Here is a 23,868-nt window from a genome sequence, read left to right on the forward strand (position 1 = left end):
TTCGACTCCACCCCTGTATGATTGCTCCTCTTTCTTTCATCTGCTCCTTATTCCCCTCCACATTACAAATATGTAAACACACACACAAACACACCACAAAATACAGGTTGAATTTATAAAAGCGTGATTTGCAGACTGATGTATTCTGAGAAGTGAAAAGCTACCCAAGTGCTAGAATTCATATATATTACATATATATCATATAATGAGTCATTCAAAAGATATTTTTTAGAGACACAGGCCAGATGAGATATTAGTTAGAATTTTATGCAGTGTGGCTTTAAGTCAATGCTATTAATGTTACCAGACCAGTCATCAAAACTATTTTCTGTCTTTGATATTTGTATTGGTACTTTCTATCAAAGACAGAAATAAGTTGTGCAGGATATGGTAAAGTGGTTACACTGTTTTTATTAGATACTATCCATATCTCAGTTTATCATTTCATTTTGGGCTGTTTACAAAGTGCTCCAAAGACACAAGGACAGATACTCAGCAACATTCAAAACAGATTGATCTGGGAAAGGAAACCATCCAGCCAGCTCTTCTAGCAGCCAGCACCACGGGAATCCGAATGGGATTTCAACCAGTTGATGTGCACATCTGAGGCTCATCTGGCAGCAAAACTCAGTTAAAAAGGGGAAAAAAAAATCTTAAATGGGAAATATGAGCCCCTGGAGGTGTTCAAGAAATGTTTAAATGCTGTAATAAGGAACAAGATTTAATGGGGATATATTGGTGGTGGGTGAATGGTTGGACTAGATGATCCTGGAGGTATTTCCAACACTGGTGATTCTAAGGTTCTACATACATAAATAAACAAAACTAGTGATGCACAATGCAGTTGCTCACCACCTGCCAACCCATGCCCAGACAATCTCCAAGCTGACCCCTGTCTAACTCTCCAGCATTTTACAAGCTTTTCCATCATACAGTGTGGAATATCCCTGAGGTCAGTTTAGGGCAGCTGTCCTGGCTCTGTCCCCTCCCAGCTTCTCATATCCCCCATGACTCTCACTGGCAGGGCAGCACACAAAGCTCTGTGCAGCACTGCTCAACATCAACTAAACATCATTGTGTTACCCACGTTGTTTTTCTCCTAAAGCCACATCATGGCACCATACCAGACACCAGGAAGGAAATCAACTCTGTCCCACTTGAAACCAGAACAATTAACAAACAGACATAGCAGAAAATTGCACTTATGGTACTACAGAAACAAGCCACGCTTCAGGAGCGGCTCACAATTCAATGGCCTCCTCCCAGAGAGAACGGCCCCCCCGGCCACACTGTGCCTGCACAGCCTGCGTCTGCTCATCACATGCTTGCATACTTCAAGTTCATTAAATAGCCCATCACCATGGTGCTGCTCAATTAAAGCCAGGGGAAGCCCATATGAACCATTTGTTGAGGACAGCGTTGTGAATACCCCACAAAATAAACTTAAAACCAACATGAATTTGCAGAGCTTCATTTTCCCTCATGAATATGCATAACTAATACACCAAAAGACAATTCTGCCCTCCTCCTCTTCCTTTCTGCCTCCTCTGTCTGCCCCTTTTGGAATTAAGCACTTATCTCCCATATGCTGAATAGGGCTCCATTATGGGTAGGGCTGCAGAATTTTAATGAATTGCAAAATACAGTTAATTATGGAAAAAAAAGGCATCTTCGGCACTTCTTCATGTAAATTAGTCAAACTAATTGGCGTTCAGTATTTTTTTTTAATGCATGCAGCCCTAGGAGGGAAGAAAAAAAAGTACTTGGCGATTCAGCACTGGATTCACGACAGAGAAAGGAAGAGAGGAGGCATTTCTGACACACTGACCTAATCCAGCTTCCAAAGTGAATATTTCCCAACTCCAGCCTAGAACTGGCAGTGTGTTCTCACAATCAGAATTATTATTTTTTGTTTGCTTGTTTATTTTGTTAGTTTTTAACTTTTCTCTGATAGGAGCTCCTGACTCTCAGGAATAAATACCAATACCAGATCGAGACCTATCACAGGGCAGGCACTGCACACGACTTCTCACAGCCAATGCATCTCCTGGCCAGTCAAGCCACCAGCTGGCCCTAAAAGTTGTGCTGGTCTGCATGGAGGCTCTGTGATAGGAGCACTCACCCACATGGGACTACAGTGTGAGACTACAACATATTCAGCGATGCTTTACCAGCATCCAAGCCCAGAATTTGCAAGAAGAGAAATCAGTTGTTCTGCCTGAAACCCTGTTTACAGAGATCAGCAAACTGCATGGATTTCAACAGTGCATGCAATGGCATGTTTCACAAGATTCTGAGCCCTTCAAAAACAGTATAAAATCTAGACTGCTAACCTAACTACAGCATCTGCACCCTGCTTCGAGCTGCCCAAATCAGCACCTAGCTGTTAGCAGGTACTTCAGTCCCTATCTGCTGCAGGTGGGATACAGGCATATTGCTCCAGTGCTAAAATCAGAGCACTCTGTCAGCTGCTGTAAAATAACTGGATTTCTTGAAAGGCAGAACTGACCCTGGAGAGTGTCAGAGAGAGTTACTATCACGATACAACAGAGTAGCAGCAGTAATAGTATCTACTGAAATTATTACCTAAAGCATAATATTATGTATTAGGACTATTCTTTTTCATTAGTATTCCATCCCTACATAGCAACTGACCTCTACCCGAGAAGCACTCACGCTCACTTGCTAAAGCGTAGCATGAAAGCACCGGCACATGACGATTGCCTTTCAAATCTGCATTGGGTAAATGTTCCATTGGGGCTGACTGAGGGCAAATTCTGTCAGGTGGAGCAAGACTTCATATCCCGAGGACTGCCAAAGCCAATCCCTCCCACCAAAATCAAAGCAGGGTGCAGAAGGTGACAGCAGTGTTTTCTTCTCTGATAACCCAGTGGTACAGTTGCTACATTGCTCCTGTACTTGGCATATACATTCAGTGTCATTATTGGCACACAGAAAAAGCTGCATTCCCTATCATCCTTCCCCCTAACATAGTATAGCACTGAAATGGCTTCTACAAGGCTGTGAGGGTTTAACACTTAGTGTATTTAATTCTGAGGCCTCAGTGGGAATTAGGAGGCTTCGCTTGGGTGCTATGCCAACGCGTGAAGACAGGAGATGCCCGCAAGGAGAAGGGGCTTCTGAAGGGAGCAGCTTCTTCCTCTCAGGGAGATGAGGAATCTAACTCAAAGGGCTTGGAATCTCTCCTAGAAATTCTCTTCCTCTCTCCTACTCGACAAAGGACTAAAACTGGCTTGTAATAGTATCCCTGTAAGTCCTCATCAAAGAGATGACAAGTGAAAACATCTAAACTGTCTCTAAGTTCCATATTTACTGCAAATATCAACACAGTGAACTTCATAACAGTAATACAGGGTAAAAACAAGGAAGTCTTCTGTCTGCTTCACAGATGGGATAATTGAAATTATTTGGATGGATCTTAACACTTAGGTAATATTAGAAATCTAAATTAAAAAATAACTTCCTCTGATGGAAGAATGATAAATGCTGAACGCAATTTTATCAAAGCAACAGTTCAAAGCAATGCAAACTGCAGCTGATCCTCACCAACATGAAGAAAGCATGCCTGAGAGATACTGGAGCTTCTTTCAGGAGCTGATTTATTTGAAACATGAAACGTTTCTTAGAAAAGTGCTGATTAAAGTTTTTTAAGGAGCAGTCAGTAAGTCGTTCAGTAAGTTGGGCAGAGGACAAAACTTTGCTGTGGGTCACCTGCAGGTAACCTGAAAGGCTGGAAGCTCTGATTGCTCTAGAAAGCAGCAGTGAGCAAACACCCGTGTTACATGTTTGCAGGAAAGCCTGTCTGCTCCCACGGAACACCGGTGTCCTGTGAGGAACTTTCAAAGGCTAGGCAAGGTTCAGCATCACAATTTTTAACTGATGGGGAGAACCTCTGCTAACTTCTATCTCATTTTATTAATCACGACTGAAATTTGGGAATACCTTTATGGTGTTTCTTTCCATCACCAATCTCTCAACCGCATGAGAACGGGTTTGCTGAGCATGTGCTACATCTTACCTTTAGGCACTGATAAAAATTAAGGCTATTTTAAGTGCTTTGTAGAAGAGACTGGAATTAAGCACCTTCCTGCTAAGCAGGCCCAGGAAACAGCAGAACCATTGAACTGAGTGTCTGTTTCTACGGGTGCTTTGTTTCTCTCTCTGTATAATGAATGTGATCTGCGGCTAGCTTTGATGCAAGAGTTTGACACAGCCATCAGAAATTGGCAAAAGAAGAATTTGTAGGATCAACTTTGCCTTCCATTTCCCTCTTTGCTTCTGTTTATAGGGTACCTTATAAAATACAATGATCGCTGCTGCCCACAAAGGTGTGATGCAAATGAAATACCCCAAGTTCATGCTCTGACTGCTGTTATTTCCAATCCAAACTCTATGTAATTCGTAGGCTGTACTTTGAACAAGAACAGTGACAACAGCACAAGGAGATAAAGCCTGCTTTAGTAACTACATTGTGTATTTAACATCTTGCATTGCACATGAACTAACGAGCCCTGCTGTTGAAGGTTAAATTAGTTTACATTCAAGTACTACTCAGTTTGCATTACACTACAATCAAATCTGTCAGCTACAACATCCAAAATGTTGCATCACCAATTGCAGTGCGTTTGATTTTAAAATGATATGAAATTTCAGGCTCTGCTTTTCCACCCCTGCAATCAGTCACAGCGTCAGCAGGGACTGTTGTACAAAGGGAGGTCTGTCCATTGCGAGTACTGCCTTGCAGCACTGAGCTTCCTCACACGAAAGGGCAATTGGATTGAAAGCAGTCTTGATCAAAGAGAACAGAAAAGAGCACCGATTTCTTAGCTATCCCATAACCTCCAGAGAAATGCAGCTGGAATTAACCCCTGACCCTGGGGGTACCTGTCAAACGGCCCAAGGTTCTCATCCAAACATGAGACAAAGGCTCATCCAAGCTGTGCTGTGTTTCTGCCCAGCCACCAGGGCAGCCAGCTCCCCTGCAGCCGACTAGCTGAGCAAACTGGGGTAGTGTGCTGAGCACATACTGAGCATCCTACAAATGCCAAGCAGTATCACCGTTACCACAGGCAGAACTAGAGAAGAACTACATCATAGGCATGTTTTAGAGAATGAGCTCCGAATAATAATTAATGAATTCAGTTAATACTATCAAACTTCATCCCTATTTGTCTAGGTGAGGAGTGATTTTTTTTCTGCTGCTAACAAAATTTATTTGCCGATGTGTACTCTCAACTGTCCAAAACCTTACTAATCATTTTGCACGTTACACAGAAATCACGCAGAATTAATGGCTTTGAATGGCATTCTAAAGATATCATTCGTTCACTTCTACTTCGTATCATAATGTTTCTTCTTAAACTCTTCTGCCTAGCAAATTTCGTGTACCGATCACTGTTTATCTCAATTCTTTACATTATCTATGCTGACACATGCCCTTCAGTCATTTCCTTCTAGCACAGACAGCACATTAGCACATTATAATCTCAGCATCTCCTTTTAAATATACATATTCTAGTTTTAAACGTACACATGTACAGCACAGGTTCCATCCGAACCATTTTTAAATTTGCTTTTGTTCATTTAATTGCTGGCAAGTTCATTGTTGCCACAAGGAAGCTGTCAGGCAATGAAATCTCTGGAACTGGACGGAACCTTGCTTAACATTCAGAGGATGTTTCCCTCAAAATACTTCTGTATTTCAAAACAAGGTAAGAAAAAAACTTGAAAGCAATGGGATTATTAAATACTAAATGGTAATGGCACCACATCATCCCCCTCAAACAGTCCAGAGGATACCACGGTGCTCTGTAAATTGGAAATCTGCAATTATTCTTCTAATCCCCAGTTCTCAAGGAAAATAGTTTAAATCTTTTCAAGATGATCAGTGATTCTGGCAGAAGAAAGGTGATTCCCACCAAACATTTCCTTTCATTTTCTCAGGCCAGTGCTCCTCATCTATCACAATATCCACTGCTGCTTTCTGCTCCAGAAACAAAGGCAGCCATCTTTCCAAGGAACAGCTTATCCTTTACCTCAATCATGCTTCCAACAACTGAACCACACACAGTGAAGAATGATGATCTTTAATTCTCTATGAATACAGATTGGTTTTGCTTACAGTTTTATATCCAATTTCCTTCTTTCTTAAGTTTTCAGTTACATTGAAGTGATGTGTATTTGACAAAGCTCTAGGTAAATTATCAAAAAAACCCTCAACCTGTTTTGCCACGCAACTGACAGCCGGTGTGGTAACCCAGCACCTCACTAATGTCAGCAGGACAACCTTTGGTGCTGAGCATCTCACACCTCCCATCCTCACTGGTCACAATCGGCATTTTCGGAGCATTTGCCACAGTAACACCAAAGGCAGGTGTTGTTTATCTGTATGTTACACGTTAGGAAATAATGTGACGGAGATCTTTGTCCTTGGGAACACCAGGAGCTTGTCGGCAAGATGGATACTATGACTTAGTTCTCATTTGTCTTATGGATCCGCTCTGACTGCTTCTCCACCTCTGCCACGTAACCGTCCTTTACTTCTACTCAACTTACCCAAATCCTGCGAGGCAGCCTTACTCAAGCTGAATACTGAGAAAGCTGCTCATTGCTAAATAAATGTTTTCTGTTTTTTCTTTTAACATCAGAAGCTGCTATGAGCTCTGTCTCACCAACCTACTAGAAAGTATTTTGGAATAATAATAATCATAAGTTCTGGTGATGAGAAGGCACTACAAACCAATTCAGCCTTTCCCAGAGATTGTGAAAGACCAACTATTTCTGTCTGCGTTAGCAAAGCGGTGATTAGAAGCCTGATTTATTTACATTCATCTGCATTTACCATCTGACAGCACTATCTTCAACCTGTGAATGTGCTTCAGCTGAGGCTTTGCATTTGCTCTTCCCCCATTTTTACACCAATTTATTCTACTTCTGTTCAGTACGCTGAAAGGTGCCTCGCATATCCTGACTGCAACAGAGCTGTCTGCCTGGGGAGCCCCTTCTGACTCAGTTCTCCCTCACCATTTCCAGCAGAACACAGTGCTACAGGAAAGCATTGCTTATGACGAGACTTCTCTCCTCCTCGTGGGGCAGAGACCTCAGGCCCTGACACACACGCCTCCCACTCCTGCACAGGAACTGGAGCTGGCAGCTAAGGCTCTGCACAAAGGCTAGGGATGCTTAATAGAACAAAGCCACAGGGAGAAAAAAAAAAGAAAAAAAAAAAAAAGGAAATCCCATTAATAATGAACCCATACATTGTTCTGAAGCACTTTTTTTTCCTGTAATGAACAATGGATATATTCTACAAAATAAGTTCAAGGTTTCAATGCCAATGCATCCTGAACCTATTTCACAGGCAAATGCCAAATGATCCCTGAAAACCTGGAAGGACTGAGAGTACACACACACTAAAACCCACATGCAGATAACATACGCTGCTGTTGCACCCTTTGTGTTTCCTGCTGTTGGACAACTGCCAGAACAGAGGTATCAAAACACCACGAGGAAACGTGTTTTCACAAGATTTCTAATGCACATCTGTAGGTTCAGAAGCAACGGAGAATTCTGAGGCGCAGTCCCACTCTGGTCATGTTCAGCAAACTGAACTCACAAAACTTTGGCACTTAATTCATCAGAACTACAGCTTTTTTTCCAACTTGAAAAGATTTTTTGTTCCCTTCTTTTCTTTTCTTTTTATTTTTTTTTTTTCAATGACTAACCTTTCTGCCTCCTTTTGTAGGCCAGATTTCTGCCCTTGTTTCATCTCCTCTTCTCTGACTCCTTACCTTTGCCATTAATCTGCAACAGGCAAACTTGTCAAATATCAGCAACACCCAAAACTTAATTGCAGCAGACTGCAATTTTCTTTCTTTCTCAAATATATGCCTCAGACTTCCAGTGTCACTGAAAACAATTCTTTTCTGGATAAATGTTATTCTAAAACCGAATAAGGGTCAAACTATAACCATTTTATTTGGAGCCCTGGCTTCTATTTCCTAAGACTTTATTTTAATACTCAGAGACATGTTCAGAAACAAATGGCAAAACAGAATCACAGATGTGACTTTCATGGATTCAGAATTTTCCAATGCACAGTATTATAAAGCAACATCTCATGCACATGTAGCCTCCAGTGAAAGTGGGATTACAGTGGATGTCTTGATGTCTCGTATTAGTTATTCGGGAAAGAAGCTCATCTTGAGATGGCTTCATAGAGCTCTTTTCCAGTGTGTATAGTAACATTTTGACAGTGTCAATCACAGCCACACACTGTTCAACTATGAGAAGGACTGCAGCTGCAGTCTGAAAGCTAACAATAGTCCCTTGCCTATGAAGTGCTAAACAGGCTCTCTTGCATCTGAAGCATTAATAATTCAGTCATTCAGTCCTAAACCACAACATGTGACTGACAGCTGTCAAGCTTGTGACATCATCTCTCAATTACACAATATAACTATTTATAGTTCAATGATATGTACACTAAAATGAACAAAACGGAAACCTAAGGAAAGCTGAGGCGATATTCAGATAAGTGTTCCTGCTGAGCACTTAATTTTTATTTTCCAGAAGTGCTGGGAATCCGCAGTTCTCAGCACAGTGAGGCCTTTCTGAAATGTCATCAGCTTTCAGAAAGCAGTCATCAACAACACAACTGGTCCAAGATCATGCATGATGCTGATGTACAGTGACAAGAAACTCAGTCTCTACTCTAAAAAATGCAGATGACAGAGATATTTTCTTTCAAAGCTCAAGCTCTTAACACCACTGGTACTTCTTATTCATAACTCTGCTGGTTCAAATAGAGTAACCAACACAAAAATCTTCTCTGCTTTGGACTACAGATCTATTTACAGCTACTAACAGAGACAACACAATGCAGTGGTTGGAAAGGGTCAACAGAAGCGCAGAGAGCTTACTTGCTCATAATTATGGCAATAAAGAGTTTAACCATTCTTACTGTGTAGCCTGGAGAAAGGGAATGCTCACCATATTTTTGTTCAACAAACTGCTGCGTGCAACTGGGAGAGCAAAGCTGAGACCACAGGCACAAATGGAACAAGTTGTTCTGTGGGAAGCAGAACTCAGCCTGCTTTCCTGTGGCTTTGTGTCTTGTGGCTGGATTGTTTCCTCTGTAAGAAGGCATGAGGTCCGACTGAAGCTTTTCTTGCAGCTAGGCCGCTCAGAGCCCTCTTTCCCATTACCCCTTATTGTGGGTTCTTTGACATATAAAGCACAGCCCACTCTGTACCCTTCCTGGCAGCTGGGGACTCACACTCTCCAAACACTTATTCTTCTTAAACTTGCACGGTTTTAATATTTTCTTAGACTACAGCACTGGTTGAGATACCTGGCAGGTTGAAATGCTACTGGGGGAGGTGACCCAAGAGCTCTGCCAGTGCTGACAGATGGGCAGACAACTTCCGACAGTGACCTGCATGTGGATCTACAAGGCAGACAGATTGGCACTGGGGTCATTCTCAGGCACCAGCAACTACAAAAACAAGCTGACAGAAATGCTGAAAAGGAAGTTCATAGAATCACAGAATGACTTGGGTTGGAAAGGACCATAAAAATCATCAAGCTTCAACTTCCCTGCTGTGGGCTGGTTGATCCCCACCAGCACACGCAGCTCAGGGCCATGGCCTTGAGCACCTCTGGAGATGGGGCATCCAGAACTTCTCTGGGCAACCTGTTCCAGTGCCTCACCACCCTCCAACTAAAGAATTTCCTCGTAATATCTAAACTAACTCTTCCCTCTTTTAGTTTAAAGCCACCCCCGCCTTATCCTATCACTATCTGCCCACAGTAGAAATGAGTCTCCCTCCTGTGCACGTGTTCCCACAGCCTCCTTGGGCAACCTGTTCCAGTGCCTCACCACCCTCTGGCGGAAAAAATTCCTCCTAATATCTAACCTAAACCTCCCCTGTCTCAGTTTAAAACCATTCCCCCTTGTCCTATCACCATCCACCCTCACAAACAGCCATTCCCTCTCCTGTTCATACACTCCCTTCAAGTACTGGAAGGCCACAATGAGGTCCCCCCAAAGCATTCTCTCCTCCAGGCTGAACAAGCCCAGCTCCATCAGCCTTTCTTCACAGGAGAGGTACTCCAGCCCTCTGACCATCTTAGCGTCCTCCTTGCCCACTCCAACACTCTTCCTGTACTGGGGGTCCCAGGCCTGCACGCAGTACCCCAAATGGGGCTTTAAATAGTAGAGTAGAGGGGGATCCTTCATGCCCCGCTGCCATCCCTCTGTTGAAGCAGCCCAGGATACCACTGACCTTCCAGGCTGCAAGCACGCACTGCTGGCTCATGTCCGGGTTCTCATCTACCAGGACGCCTATCTCCTTCTCCTCAGGGCTGCTCTCATTGAGTTTCTCCCTCAATCTGTACCCATGTCTGGTATTGCCCCAACCAAGGTGCAGCATGTTTCTTGACTCTGTTTCAAATTTGGGCATCTGCTGCAAAGATGCCTCTGTCCTACGCCCCAGCTGCTAGAAGAAATGTCCAAGCTTCTGACATGTGACTATTGAGGGAGCAGCACTTTTCTCAGTGAACTTTCCCTGTTATTCCTGCTGCAGCTATTTCCCCTCTTTCTAGCTCTTTCCATTGTTGTTAAAACAATGTGAATAAACTTCCATTATACATGAAAAATATCTATTTCCTAACAGCAATTCCACATTTTCTGCAGTGGTGAGAGGAAAACAAACAAACAAACCTAGCCTCCTAATCCTTTAGCAATAAGACCTGCTCACATGCTTAAGGCTAAAAACTTCAAATTTGAGGAGAGATGAGTGTGAAACTTCAAAGAAAACAATGAACTAAAGCCTGCATGTTTAAAGATCCCCCCAGAATTTAGATAGCACATTACCGCAGAATGTGCACTGCACAGTGAAGGCCAACAGAACAGCATGAACTGCTGTGTGGACTTCTGCCCTTCCTAAAAGGAATATTGAATCAGTAAACATGTCTAAAAACTCCTGAGAGTCCTGAAAGAGTTAGAGCTCATGGACAGAAAATCCCTCTCAGATCTGCACCTTTGTAAAGGTCATCCTTTAGAAGGACAAAGTGAAGTCATGTCTGCTATCTGGCATAACAGAACACAAAACGATCTAACTCCTGTTTGCAGACTAAAAATAACCCTCACCTTTTATTGAAGTGCCTTAAGAGCAACTACAGCGGGTCTCACATTGGGGTGTGCAGAGGTGGTTGTTAATTAAAGGGTATTCCCCAAAGCAAATCCCAGCCCTCAGCTTTTCTTCAGAGATTGGGGAAGTTACTCTCTGTGAATCTTTGTGCAAAGGGCAATTCTGAGCCAGGACCTGTCTGACACTACAGGTACTAAGGTTGGGAAGGTGTGTTTGAACCCCCAGGGGCCTCACAGTAGGGGATCCTGCTGCCCAGAGTGAGCCCCCCCAGGTGGGAACAGAGCTTCACAGATGACAGAGATTTTGTGGGTGGCCAACAATTTATCCTCTCTGATAATCAGAGAAATCAGAGCAACCAGGAAAAAAATCGTGTTAATATGAACATCTCAGGTAAACAAACCTCATGACAGAGTAGTCAGGGACATGTGCGCATCTGCTTCATCAACTGCTTTTTGAGCCTGCTGCCTTCAGTTAGTAATGACCAAAATAATATGTATACTAAAACACATACTCACAAACATGCCAACAGAGTACATTAAAGCTGACACATTTCTGAAAGTTACCAAAGCGCAGATAAGATGGAAGCCTGTTCAAGCTGTTGTAGGCATTTCATCTAGTTTCCATCACATATAGCATTCTGTATAAAGCCACCTTAACGAGCAGCATCCAAAATTAAAGCTTGAGCTGCTGTAAAGCACGGGTGACAGAGGTTTGTGAAGAGTACAGGAGGGCCTGGGAGGAACAAGAGAAACAGAAGTCTTGTTCAGTATCTTGTCTCCTGCTGCTAACCCTCTGCTTAGTCTTGGACTGGAAAGAGAAAATATGGAATGTTTGAATTCTCAGCATTTCTTTCTCTGTAAGAAATCAATGCCATTCTCCTCTTCAGGAGCCAGCCTTCTCCCATCTCCCTTACAGGACTTACAAAATGAAATTTAATTGAGGTAACACAACTGCCATTTACTTTTAACTGTGATGATCAAGGGTTCAATACAAACCCAAGCCCAGGGATTAAGTGCAAATGTACTAAATCTCCCGTTTGCTCCCTCTGACACATCCTCAGCTCACCCAAACTTGTGTTATTAACCTTATGGCCATGTGATGTGATTGGGATGTTTTGCATCATCCCAGAGGGATGTTCTGGGGTGATGCTGAGACTGATCCAAATTCTGGCCCTGCAAGGAAGAATGTCATGCCCAGATCCTCCACAAATTGCTCTCATCTCACTTGTGTCTCCCATATCCCCACACTCATCCCCAAAAGCACGCAGCCCACCTCACTGCCATGGGCACTGCATACTGCCATCCACTGCCAGCCAGCTGCCATGGGCAAAATTAGATATCTCACTGCCAGCAGAGGGGCAGGGATAAGGAAAAAAGAAATGAGAGAAGGAGATAGCTGAAAAGCAGACTGAATTTTCTGGTGTTTTCTTTTATACTCTGCAATTTGTCCACAGAGCATGCTAGGGATGAGGCATTCTCTGGGACCCAGACAATCACGCTAATAGGAACCAGACCAGACTTCCTCTATTTAGACCACTTCCCAATCCCTTATAGGGAAAAAAGGAAAAAGAAAAAAGAAAAAAGAAAAAAGAAAAAAGAAAAAAGAAAAAGTGATTAAAATCTTCCCCATGATTCAAACTACTTGTTGGCTATTCTCCACAGATAAGAATTTTCATGGATTTGAGACTCCAGCAATATGGTCTTATTCTTTTCCTCCCTCTGTACCCACCAGAAGGAACTCATGCATTTTGATCATCTGATCTCTCTGAAATTGCTACAAGCCCAACAGCAGACAGCACAGCAATAGCAGGCTATTTAGCTCTGGCTTACTAGTTTAACTGCAGCTCAACAGTTCATATTGAACTATTTTTGCCAAACCCAGACTACGGTCATTCGAGTTTTGGTTTGCTTGAAGTCATTACAGAAAGCACCCACATACAAAAGACTGTACTAGCTTAATCAAAGCAGTGTAACAGACCTACAGTTATAACCCTGTGAGCAACAACTCCCAAGAAGACACAGTGTCCTGCAGCCTCTGCCCCCATTTATGCTCCCTGTGCATCCCTGTCAGGCACTTCCTCCAAGAGCCTTTCCTCAAAAATCAGATTTGCCACACGTGTTAGCAAGTCTGCATAGTCCAAAGGCTTCTGGAACTTCAGAATGAGAGAAACTTCCTGCACGGATAAAATGGGCTGTGGGAATGCAGTTGAACTTGAGCACCTCACGTTTTGCTGGGGAGCAGGCTGACAGGCAGGCAATCTGAGCAGCTTTGGCCTCACTGAAGAATAAAGAAAAAAAATAAAAAGCCTTTACTAGAATTCATATGTTGCACCGAAACACTTTCTGCATCCTTATTATTTGTTTACTACCCGTCAGTATACCTCCTCATGCCGGATAAGGCAGTTTCTTACCATCCTTGGCCCTTCTAGCCAACTGGTTTTCCACCATCCTTTCCGCTTTTCTTCCTGAGTTTTATATATCACAATTTCTACTTTGCACTGTTCAGAGTTTTTATGTTCTTACTTTTGAAATTTTTAGATGCCTTTTCTTTACTGCTGAACTAAGCTGTTTTATTAGCCAGATAATCCCATTTCCAGCACCTTCACTCATGACTTTCTGGCATTACCCACTGTATCTAGGAGCTACATACAAACCTCATATTTCAAAAAGCAATTATTCCATTTTTCAAAATAAATTCAGTTCATTTAGTTTTGTTTGTCTCAGAAGTAGCAATTCATTATGTGTTGTTTGGATTATTAGTTCATACATCACATTACCACCCCAAAGCTTATTTGTTTTAAGTCTGGTGACTCGTGTGCAATTTCTTAATATGCAAAATCCTTGGAAGTGATTAGCAAACCAGATGAAAAAAAAAACTTCAAATAAAAAGGTATTTTAAACAGTAACCGAAGCAATCTTTCTAATAAGAAAATATAATATTGCTTCATATGGTTCATGAACACTCTAAATGAAGTCCAAATCTGACCTCTAAGAGCTGAAGTGATTCATTCCAAATACCTCTGTTAAGATTTCAGTGTCGTGCTACATGACTCAGAATTACCCTCGAGACGAGAACTTCATGCAGCAAAGCTCTTTAATATTAAATGCATATTCAAGTCACTGGCACAATGGTCAGCTTCATCAAGGGCTTCACAGCGCCTGCAGCTCGCCGTGGCACTAAGCCCTCGCCTTATGATTTCATCCAGACCCAATTATACAGTCTAAGAAAACCAAATCCAAAGCTTTCCATTTACCATTCTGCAATCCATTTTTATTATTATTACATTCTCTTATTTCAAATGCCACATCAGATACGGCTCAGCATCATTTTACTGCAGCGAAGCACAAGACATATTTCATTATATTATCCAATAATTACAATGTTTGTCTGCCAGTTCACTCCCATGAACATATCACTCTGAAAAACTCCACTGTAAGCAACTCTTCTCATAGATACTGAAAGGAACAAACAAGCCAGAGAGCCCTGAAACACCACTGAGCCTTTCTGATGGTGTCTGGGAGGCTGAGACTTGTGGAGACATATGGCAGCACTCAAAACATGATGTGCTTCATATCAGAAGGCTGTGCTCTGGATATTTGCTGCTGGCTACTCAACTTTGACCATCACTTAAACTCGTTTGAATTAGTTTCAAGATATACTTTCCTAATTGTGGAAAAGTCCTCCTCATCCAGAAAGAGTATTTTCCATAGTAGAATTACCAATAAATTAGTGTAAATTTCTTTCTTCCAAATGTTGAAAACAACAGAATGTATGCATCCTTTCTTTTTCATTACGTGCATTAGAAGAACATAGAGACCTATGTAGAGTTGTCTTCAGATGTGACTGAACTGTGTAAGACTGAGGACACATTGTGGTTGCTTCAAAACAATTCAGTCGGCTGTACACCCCTTCCTGGGACGAGATGTACACACTGCCACTAGTCTGGGAAGCAGAAATACATTTGCAAGGGCACAGTGGGTGCTCACGTAGCAAAAAGCAGACATCCTACGTGCTCCTGAATGCAGAGCTGACTGCCTGCATGCTGAAACACCACACTGAAATGACGGCTTCAGGTAAAGAGAAAACTAAGGAAGATACATGATAGTGCTCACTATTGGCTTTGCTGGAAGAGCCCCTTCATTGTCCAAAGGAAGGGGTGATCCAGGGAGACAGTCTTCACTATCCAGATCTGAGCAACACAACAGAGGAAGGTGGTTTCTTCTCCAGTAATTACACCAAGGGTTTTGCCATGGCAGGCTTACTCCGGTCTCTTCACCTCATATTTTAAGCATGTTCTTCACTCACACGTGCATATAATTATATAAAAAGTGAATAGCCCATGGAATTATTTACATCCCTAAAGTCAGAGCCATAAATATTGATTCTGGAATTGAGAATGGTTGTATGTGCCAGGTCTTGCTTGCTTACATTACCCTTTGTGAACACTCTCTTAGATTTCTCCAGGAGAAAATACTGATGCCAGTGTAGTTTCTCCACCTGAAGTAGCACCATCTTATTTACTCTCTCTCCTTTTCTCCTTGCTACTGGTGTTATGTAACAGCAAGGCCACCCACATCTGGAGGGAACTGGTGGTCTCCTGGGTGATTATTCTGCATAATGACAAGTTCATGCATGACATCTGGGATTGGGAATACTCAGCCCGAAGTAGATCCATTCCTATATATCCACACTGAGGCACAGGCTCATTTCAGATGCGTGAAAAAGGCAGGAGAAATAAATGTATTATTTCATTTAAAATGCAGACAGTCCCAAGAAGAAGAGCAGACTGTAGGTGTCACTGAACAGTAGGCAGTAAATAAATCATATTTGTAAGGCTAGACATCAGTGTAAGCCTGGGGTGCTGAGGGGTATAGACAGTGAAGGCCACGTGGCATCTTCAGCACTGAAGTCACAGCTGAAGACAGTGAGTGTCCCATCTGTGCTCAGGAGTAGGAGCCACAGCAAACAGCCCCTTACACACACCTCCCTGCTGTTCAAAAGCACAGCAGCCAGCAAATGCTATCCTAACACACCAAGGCTTATTTTAGCTTCACACGCAGAGCAGTAAATGCTCTTCCAGCTAGAAGTGCATGCAAATTCTGCACTTTGCAGCTTCTGCTCAATCAGTCCTCTCTGTCTATGAACACTGTGGCAGCCTGGCAGGCTAGACATGCACAGGAACCTGCTCTGTGTGAGACACCAGCATGTGCTGATTGCCCCGGGTAGTCACTTCCTTTGCATGTTTTCCTAGAGGAAGCAGGAGCTCCTAGATACCATGCAACTTAGCAGCAGCGTAACTACTCTTGATTTAAATGCTGAAACATATTTCTGTGTACAAAGGTATAAAGGGCCTATTCTGTGCCTAAGCACTGTTGTCTATGAATTCAAGCCAGACCTTGAGACCACTAAAAACAGGAAGTCAGGCATTTAAGACTAGTGTATTATCATCCATAAAAGCAAGCAAGCAAAGCCACACAAAGCTGAGGTGTCCCAGTGAAGAGGTGGAATCTTCCTCACTGGACATGCAGGACTTGGTCCTACAGAGCCCTAGATATCCCAATCGAAGGCCCTGCCTTCAACAGATGATCTCCAGATTATCCCCTCCAACTTCAAATTGTTTGCTATTCTCCAGCAACCTCTGTATTCTGGCAAATAGTGGTAGGAGATGGCAAAAGAAGAATCAGAATTAAAATACATGCCCCTAAAAACAGTCCTATTACTAATACATTTTGGAAAAACTTCTTACAGTATTACCCAGATGTTAATCCAGATAGAACAATATTTATAATAAACCATGCCACAGTGTCCTATGGCCAAAGAAATGATTTTCCATTCTTTGCTATAGTTTCCTCTCAAGTCTACTTGCTGGCCTCATACCTACACAGGACTGAATTGAGTTAGGAGCAAACTGCAGAGACTGCCTGGAGCACAAAGTAATCAGGTGATGAGTTTCCATGCTCCCTTTACATAATGCACCTAACCCAGCTATTTTTAAATGGACTCAGATCAGGCTGATTTTCAGAAACAAAACATTTCATTGGGGGTAAGAAAGATAAGTAAAGTGGTATGAGTTAAGGACTAGCCAGTATTCATAAAAATAACACAGGGTGAAAATCAGAGTGTATGGCGGTTTATAAAATTCCCTCTACATGTTTTGGCATTGGCTGAGCTTGGTCTATTTGCAAACCTCCATATCACAGCAAAGGTAAGAAGATAAAAATTAAGAGATTTAGGAATGAGGCGATTTCGATCCCTACCAGAGTGCTCTTTCACAGTCTTTCACAGTATTAGCAAACTCAGGTAAGACTCAGACTTTTGCGTGAGATGGGAAGACTTTGTGGGAATTCTAGATAGATAAATGCATGGTATGAGTCTATCCAACATTCAGGCTTTCTCTAAAAACCAAAGGTGGGCCCACACCCTGAGCCAACCGCAGGGGAACGTGAGGTCCCAGGATCAGTCACCCACTAATAGAAACCTCTGAGGGCACCTGGTCTGAGGTTTCTTGGGTCTCATTTAGCAGATGGTTGCTGGAAACAGACTTTCTGCTTTAACTGGGAAGTGGCAGTGTACTTCAGCAGCATAAACGTGATTGTACTTGTGACAGCCAGGGCAGATCCACTGGAGCTTGAGAAGCCAAGTTTGGACAGTCTTCAGCTTTGTTTCTTACACTGCTTTTTACTGCTTGTGTCCACCCTATAGTACTTGCTTTTGGCCACTGACCAATTGTTTGAAGACCATTCACCTACCCTATAAGGACAATCATCATAAACCTCTGCTTTTCTTTCATATTATGTAAGCTTACCAAACCACCTCCAAAAACAAGCATGTGATTGTAACTCAGAAATGAGATCAAAAGCAAATACCATGATCACAGTACTAATGATCATAACTAAATGAAATGTGTATCGCTTACAAGTATTAAAGCAATGAAAGAAAGGCGGTAGGCTAATAATACAACCAAATACTTTACAGAAGTTCAATTACTTTTAAAAAGTATTTTTTACTTTTATTGTGACTAAATCTTAATTCCACTATTAGACATAAATCAACGGTAGTTGTTTTCTAGCTTAAAAAAAAAATCAATGAACATCCAAAAGGCTAACCTAGCGGTGTCAGAAAATTCATTCCCTCTGCCATCACAAAGGCACATTTCTAGTAAAAAACCATAACGACTTTGTTTTTTCAAATGCATGTATTTCGGCTAGCATCTCATAGCACAAGGACATTTTATTAAGAGTCCCACAGTTCCCTCGGGAAGGCGAGAAACCACAGTATTCCCACAACTGATGGAGAAGTACCACTGTCCATCCGAAGGAGAGACCTGTGATGCTCAACCCCCTTTGTTTCCAGATGCCACCCAAAGGATTCCAAGCACTTTTAGGGCAACTGTGAGCACAGCCATCAGACGCAGCTAGAATCAGGCAGTCCAGGCAACAGACAGATCTTGGCTTTTCTTAAAATAGCACTCTTCTTTTCAAAATATGTTTTCCTAAATGTGAAATGTTTTGGCTCAGTTATAGATTGAAACAGTAGCTCTCCCATCCCTCTCCCCTATTTGGCTGAAGTCACAACTGTGACTCAATATGTGATTTTGATTTATTAAGACTAATTTCCCCCAATGAGCAAAACAAAACACATACAATGGCCCATCTGGGCAAATAATTTCTGCAAATGCTTGCAAGACAAATAGCACTGCATACTCTGAGGCACAACACATGAATAATAAATGGGCATTTCAGCATGCTATGTTTTCTAGCACATAATAAAATACACCAGATTTACATAACGATTCAGATTTGTCTTATATTAAAATGTTTCATTTTGGGTTAGTTGCATTACTATGTCACATGATTCTTGTCTCTATTGAAATCTTGATGTTGGTTTTAATACTGAAAAGTCATTCCTTGATCCTAATTAATATTGTTTAACTGTATCTTGCATCACTGTATTTAACAAAAACAATTTGCAGACCTCAGGACAGCAAAAGTACACGGATTTCAACCAGGCATGATATATAACTCTGTTAGGATTAGATTACAACACTAACATGTGCTCTCCATAAAACAGTACTTCTGTGACAGCTTCTCAGCAGGACTGGGCTAGAGCAAGCCCTTGATGCTGATTCACAGACTAACTTCTGCTTTTGGCAGGAGCTTTAAAGCCATTGCAGAACCAAATCCAGATCTCCCAAACTCCTTTTCTTTATAAAGTGTAAGGGTATGTGATGAGGCACTCCTGCACGTCCTCAGGACTGCAGCTCCCGCACCTTGCACTAGGAGCTTTCAGCTGCAGACTAATGGGCTCAAGGCTGAACTGGGCTCTCAGGGCTCACAGGAAAGAGGATCTGTCTAAATTTTTCTCCCTTCACAGCCACATCTGTATGGTTTCCAGCAGGAGCCTGCTGAGCTGCCTGCAGCCCCCAGCTCATCCCTGCTACCCAGCACCACCACGGACATGAAATGGTCAGAAATGAGGAAGGGGCACACACTTCTAGTTTCATAGCAGCAGTTAGCAGAGATCTCCAGCCAGCAGAGGCTTTTGACAGACTTCAGATGCCCCAGCCCACTATTTCAATACATTTCTTCTTAATTGCCTGGGATCTACAGCCTTCACTGCAAGCAATGCTTCCTAGAGAAGCATCTCCACTGCCATGCAGCCTTCCACATACCACTATATCCCAGTGCACTGCTGTATGCTACACTGCTTTGCAAAGAGGGCTGTCACTGATTTCGACCTTTCCTGGTAACAAAGGAACCCCCCAGCAGAAAGCCAGTGCTTTGTCTCAGCTTTGATTGACAAGTCAATGGGAAAATGTAACATCACTGAAAAGCTTAAAAGAATTTGCTAAGAACTACATCTGATAGAAATCTGTCAATTAAGAAGAAAGAACATTAAACTGCTTCTGATTTTTGTTTAAACTTCCCAGGCTGCCAGAACCGATGTATCTTTTCTTGCTTTAATCTGAGACATGACAAAATCTGAAATATATGACGAAATATATTTGATATTTTTATACAGCATATGTTACATGTGTACATATGTATTTGCTAAGAAATGAAAAATCACACAGAAGACCAGAGAGAGAAAGATTATACTCAGTCTTTGAATAAGCTGGATACTTTCAAGCACTGGCATGAGTTGTTTCATTGCATATGAATTACAAAAAAGGCCGTAACTTATCTCAGAGCTGGGCATTCGGCATTTATATCTGGAAGCAAAGAGATGTCTGATTTTTAGCAGAAGAGAAGAAAAACAGCCCATGAATCCAATAAGCATGAACATTTTGAAAAAAATAACAACTGGTTGACAAACTATATAACTGATGAAGTAATGTGAGATGATAGCTTATCTGAAGACAGGAGCAAAGCGGGAAATAAACAGTCAATTTGCTTTTTCCTTGTTCTCTCGCTTTTTACAAGGACTTTAAACATTTCCATTTGGAGTTTTGTTAATTCTATCTTTCCTTTCCTTTGCTGCAAGACACACGTTTTCCTTAGGCCACCTGGCAGATCCATGTGGTTTCACTGGGGAAGAAAACAATACATAGGGCTGAATCCAGCAAGTTCTGCTTCAGTATCACTCTCACTTTAAGCACTGAGATTCTGCACTGTCTTCCTGATTTACAGCCATGCCTTAAGCATCCAGCTCCAAATGACAATAGCAAAACGCACTGTATTCTTAAAATCTGTCAAGATTTTAGACAAAGAAGTTAAACTTGTATGTTACTTATCACTTCACTGTTCTTTGAGAATGCCTGTGCAACCCTGCTAGGCAAGGTATAGTCAAAGCTTTTCCCCTTTCCCCTAGCATATTAATTGCTTTAAATACAATTGTTACTTTTGGATTGTTAGCCTTAGCTCCCTAAGCTCTTGTGTTTGAACCATGAAAAGCATTACACTGAGGAAAAACACTAAGACACATTAAAGTACAATTATGTGGCATGAAGTAGCCCTCAAAAAAGGTACAACATGGGATTTCATATTTATTATCAGTTGCAATTCACATCTGCTCTATTCATCAAAAAGGGGGATGGAAAAGATACCACTGTTGACTGCTAGTTTTTCAAAATCAACTGGGACTTCACTTGATCTGTTTCTGCATTACAGTAATTTTTACCTATAGTAAATTGTAACTCAGTAATTCCATTGGTATATGAATCAACAGCTACAATAAACCCTTCAAATACCTTATCTGACAAGGGCACAAATGGCAGTAATTTCTGAATTTCTTTCGGTTTCACAAAGTGTTATCAAATAGCCTGCTATTTGCATAATCATTTTGTTTAAAAAAAGATACGTGGTGAGGATTTAACTCCAAGATGAAAAGAGTGAGAAACTACCACAATCTCCAATGAATTGGCATTTCACCCAAATGCAAGCCAGAAATTAGGAGAAACTTTTTCTCTCAGAGGGTGGTCAGGCACTGGAACGGCTGCCCAGGGAGGTGGTGGAGTCGCCATCCCTGGCAGTGTTCAAGAGGCGCCTGGATGAGGAGCTACGAGATATGGTTCAGTAGCTTGTGGTACTAATAGGAATGGGAGGGGGGTTGGACTAGATGATCTTGTAGGTCGTTTCCAACTTTGCGATTCTGTGTTTCTATGAAATGGGGAAGACTAGCATACAGATGATGTGTAACGTGCTAGACTCAGCCTGCTCCGTGCTGGAAGGGCTGGGCTGCTTCCAGCCACAGGCACACGAAGGCTCGCTGAGGCAGCAGCAATTCCACTTGCTCCAGAAAGTGTGGAAGTGCTGAGCTAAGGTGCAACCTGGGGAAAAATAAATGCTGTTGGTTGGAACGTGGCTGTAGCTAACAGTATGCCACTGTAGATAACAGTATGCCAAATCAACCCAGCAGATGGTTATCCCAATTTTCAAAAATGTACACTGTGACAAGTCAGAGACAGAGGGCTGACAGGCCCAGGCCCTCTGTTACAGAGATGCTACAAGGCTAGAGCTTGGTTTCATAGCTAGGAAATGCTATTGGTGTTTCAGTCTCAGCACAGCTGCCTCTTACCAAGAGTACATTTTTTTTCTGTGCAGTTTAGCAATATTAGTTAAGTGGAGGAAGATGAGTGGGACGTAGACACACTAAATCAGCTCTGATGGATATTCTGTGTGTTGCTTTGTTCTCTGCTTCGTTTCTGCATGTGAGATATGCAAGTGTTGCTTAAAATTCTGTTGCTAATCTCAAATACTTAGGGGAATACAAAGATGTTACTTTGTCACTGTTTCACTGCTTAGATTCCAACACACCTATGGCTCATAAAAAGAATACCAGGATTCTGTATCACTCTTCTCCTACACAGCCTACACACGCTAATGGCTCTTTAAAATCCAGATTTAATTGGCTTTTCAGTGCCAGTTTTTATTTGTGTGTTAATACCACAACTGAAAAAAAAAACTCAAGAAGAAGAAAAAAAAACAACTACATGTGTTTGATGATATATGTGAAAGCCTTAGATATTTAGCAACTCTTTGATGCTTTGATCTCTGAAGAAATCTTACTAAAATTATGATCAAAGGAATTCATATTATTCCAAGTACTTAAGAACGAACAATCTTAGGGCAATAATCAATATTCTGTTTAATCCTTTACCCTTGGAATACATTATTGCTAAGCACCTCGATCTGATGGTAGTTACATTTACTTAAAGATGATATTCTCATAAAAAAGAATTAGAAGTAACAGAAAGCAATATTTCCAACTTAGATGAAGAGATACGAAGAATTCAGTTTTACTCTTCTAACTAATAGGTGTATTTTGAAGGTATTTTTTAAGTGTACATAAGAAAGTTGGTATGCAGCTAATTATAATGAGACTGTTCTGATTTTCTTTTTCTACAACAGACAAAGCATTTCCAATACATAGCTACTTTTAATTCAATCTAACTATTTTCTGTTTGTGTTTATAGAGGATGATTACACAGACGGATATATCTAATATTTATAAAGTAAATTAACATTCTATTTGATAACATACAAAGGCAGATAAATAATGAATTACCCTTTTCATCAGTCTAACCACATAATGTCTATTTCACCACAATATCAAGTACCACATCACCCTCGTTGCTGCAATCCCCTATGGCAAGTTAAAGCCGTGCAATACAAAGGATCCCTGAACTGCAGACTACAGAACATAAAAGACAATCCAGATTTAATAGAAACACCAATTACAGGTTATGTATTTACCACTTGTTGCTGATGAGAAGTAAAAGAGGGCTGTAATAATAATAAGAAGAAGTAACAATAAGAGCAAATAAGAAATCAAACCACGACTCCCTTCTCACACTCATGATCTTAAGAAATCCCAACATTCTGACTAAGCCATGCCTCCTCCCATTTTAATTGAGCAGACTATTTTTCTTCCTGATCATCCCACCCACAAAGGTTGCCTTTAATCTTCCAGCTCTTTTTTTAGAAAAAGGGCTCCATCACTCCGTAACGGTGAAGGATTATGAGTAGATTCATGTGCAGACATATCTGACTGTGAACGCACTGTTGAAAGCATTCTTCCAAGCTGACAAAGAAAACACGCCTACTTTAAATGAAAATCAATCTCTGCTAAATCTGTTAGCTCCAGCTCATTTGGAGTGGCACTGCTGTAAGAGCTCACAGCGCTGTGTTGAAGCTGTAACATCTCATAGCTGTGCCTTTAGCTTCAAAAGCCTGCAGATCCATGGGGACTAGCA

The 23,868-nt window shown here is 41.7% G+C and overlaps 1 protein-coding gene across 1 annotated transcript in view; it reads right to left on the reverse strand.

The window, feature by feature from the left end:
• LOC122187645 (glypican-5-like) overlaps positions 1-23,868 on the reverse strand; it is a 370,735-nt gene that overhangs the window by 118,695 nt on the left and 228,172 nt on the right. The gene's annotated exons all lie outside the window — the stretch shown is intronic.

The sequence above is a fragment of the Lagopus leucura genome, unplaced genomic scaffold, assembly GCF_019238085.1.
Source record: "Lagopus leucura isolate 7727_CA_CO unplaced genomic scaffold, USGS_WTPT01 Super-Scaffold_100049, whole genome shotgun sequence".
NCBI classification, from domain to species: Eukaryota; Metazoa; Chordata; class Aves; order Galliformes; family Phasianidae; genus Lagopus; species Lagopus leucura.